General features: G+C 37.3%; 1 long non-coding RNA gene across 1 annotated transcript; it reads right to left on the bottom strand.

Moving 5' to 3' along the window:
• LOC141648200 (uncharacterized) lies at positions 1–2118 on the bottom strand. The gene is made up of 3 exons (XR_012545950.1): positions 1872–2118; positions 992–1053; positions 1–309 (listed from the first exon to the last, which is right to left on the bottom strand). It is a non-coding gene; the product is annotated as an uncharacterized LOC141648200 (long non-coding RNA).
• Between the last annotated feature and the right edge of the window lie 408 nt (positions 2119–2526).

The raw sequence follows: 2526 nt of genomic DNA, 5'->3' as shown, positions 1-2526 counted from the left end.
TAGAGATGTTAAATTCACGGCTGTCACTCCACACTTAGCTGAAAATGCCTAAGTGCAAGGTAAATACAGAGTCAACCTTTAAAAATAAAGTACATGTCTCAAAACTTTATCAAATAATTAAAACGTTGCAGCGGAAGACTTAAGTCTTACAAAATCTAAAACAATAAATATAATTCAAATCCAACAATATTATAAAATTATAAATAGATTAAAACGGAGTCTTTATTCAAATCCTTCCACGCTCGTACTAATCCCCGGATCCAGTATGCACCCATGCAGCATCTCAAGCATCTCAATTGTACCTATCAACTGTACCCAAAACATAAATAGGTACAGGTTCCAGTGGGGGAACAACCCAAAACATAAGGACGTCAGCAAAAGCTGAGTTTTGAGAAAATGAGAAGAAATGATAAATTCACAATAGAACAATATTATAAACTTTACAAGCTCCAAAAACAGTTAGAAAGAATTATATTCCAAAACCAACATTATTGTAAATCCAATACCAATTATTAAATCGTTAAAAGTCCATAACTTTCACCACCTGTGTGCCAAGGTCCTACCCTTGACACGGTCTAGAGGTATCACCTGTGCTTGGTCAGACTTATAAGAATGCGCATCTCTCACATTTGGGCAGTCAGTAGGATGAGGCTGCCAAAGGAGAAAGTCTAACCCCCCTAGCGAGTGGGGGCCGGTCAAACCCCACCCAAATGGAACTCGGGCCAAGAGTTCAGTTTTCGGGACGTAATCCCAGGGACGTCTCAGACGCACCTTAAAACCTGCTAGACCAACAGAACTCCCAGAGTCTGCTACATAATCACCAAGATGGCTTGCGCCAAATAATTTCCAACTGGTGACCCATGGTCACATAGAACAATATTTAAAAATTCAGAAAAGCGAATATAAATCCATCGTTGCCAAAAGTATATAAAAACTCTTTAAATGTTAAACCGAACATGCTCTTAATTTTAAAAAGGGTAAAAGTCCTTACCTCTCGAGACGGTCAGTCCAAGCTACCTTAATCCAAGAATTTCTTTTCTTCGAAACCACAAGCTACAAGTATACAAGTTATCCGGTTACCACTCTATGTAATATGAAAAATAATCCAAACTTGCCACATAGAGACTCACTAGTATGTAAGCTCGCTCGACATCTCATCCGATCACTTAAACTGGTCTCATGACAGAATGCTCAATGTTCAAGTACACAATTTCCATTATTCAAAGTCTGGGTGAATTTGGACAACTAAAAGGAGTATATCACCCAGCCATAAACAACTTAATAAGCCAATGTTGTTGCTAGAGGATAAGGTCACCCATATTCCCAATGTTTAACGAATGGAAAACAAAAGTCTAGGAAAACCAAATCATCATGTTCAAGTGCTTATTCATTCATGTACAGGAAACACGTTCCCAACCTCAAACTCCATTTTTTCCAAATTAATAGACCTTACCACAATGAATCTCCATATCAGGCAAAATATACTACACCCCACCAGACTGGCTCAAATTAACAACAGCTTAAACAAACACCCCAACGACTCAGCAACAACGGCACGCACCGCTCCCGAATATTTTCAACAATACGCCACCTATAATCAGTGCACAGTTGCCCAAACCCAATGATACATTCTGATAAAGAACCCGAACAATTCAACTCTAATTTTCACAAATATTCCCCATATCTTATATAAAATTTATCATAATATCATCTTATTTCTTATAAAACTTACCCCAAATTCGATATAAGCGCACCCCTAACATTAACAACACAAGGCCCATAATAATCTCGACCTTAATTTAACAAATCATAGAGTATTCTAGCAAAACGGTCTACCAAACTGAGCAAACGACAATAGACGAAATACTTACAATTGACCAAAGAGGAAATAAGAGGAATGATCAAGAATCGTGTAGGAATCGTGGTTATCCGCTAACCTAGGTGTGCCGTCAGACCAATATCTGAATTGAAAGGGGTGAAGGAAGCAAAAGTGTCGCCAGATGCTGCGCTCAGATGACAAAGAATTGTATTTGGGGAAAAGTAATTAGATGAAAGGGGTTTGGTTTAGGTTTTTAGTAAGAGGATCTATTTTTCTTTCTTTTGTATACTAGGTTGGGTCAAGGTATGACTTAAAACCAAGTCGGGTCTTAAATAGTTATTCACTCCCGAATAATCCATAACTGATATATCTCGAGAAGTTCGCATAAGTTTTATTTCCTATAACGATATGTAATTTCAAGATCTCCAACCTACGTTCCCCATAGTAATTAATTACAATAAGAAGAATAATCTCTCATAAATAATTTCAGAAAATAACAGGGTGTTACAGACTTCCCTCCTTAAAATAAAGCTTCGTCCCCGAAGCCTAAACGCTTTTACTAAAACAAAACAGACCCCCAAGTACTCCTATCTTATACATTCAAACTTCGGTATTAAACTTAACAATATCCCAGATTTATATAGTCTTCTATTCCCACCATATGAAATCAAATACAATGCGCCACAAGTTTCTCTTTGTTTTCTTAG

The sequence above is a fragment of the Silene latifolia genome, chromosome 3 (assembly GCF_048544455.1).
Source record: "Silene latifolia isolate original U9 population chromosome 3, ASM4854445v1, whole genome shotgun sequence".
Taxonomy (NCBI): Eukaryota; Viridiplantae; Streptophyta; class Magnoliopsida; order Caryophyllales; family Caryophyllaceae; genus Silene; species Silene latifolia.
Note: the sequence above shows the minus strand (reverse complement) of the source record. Positions and strands in the feature narration are given on the sequence as shown.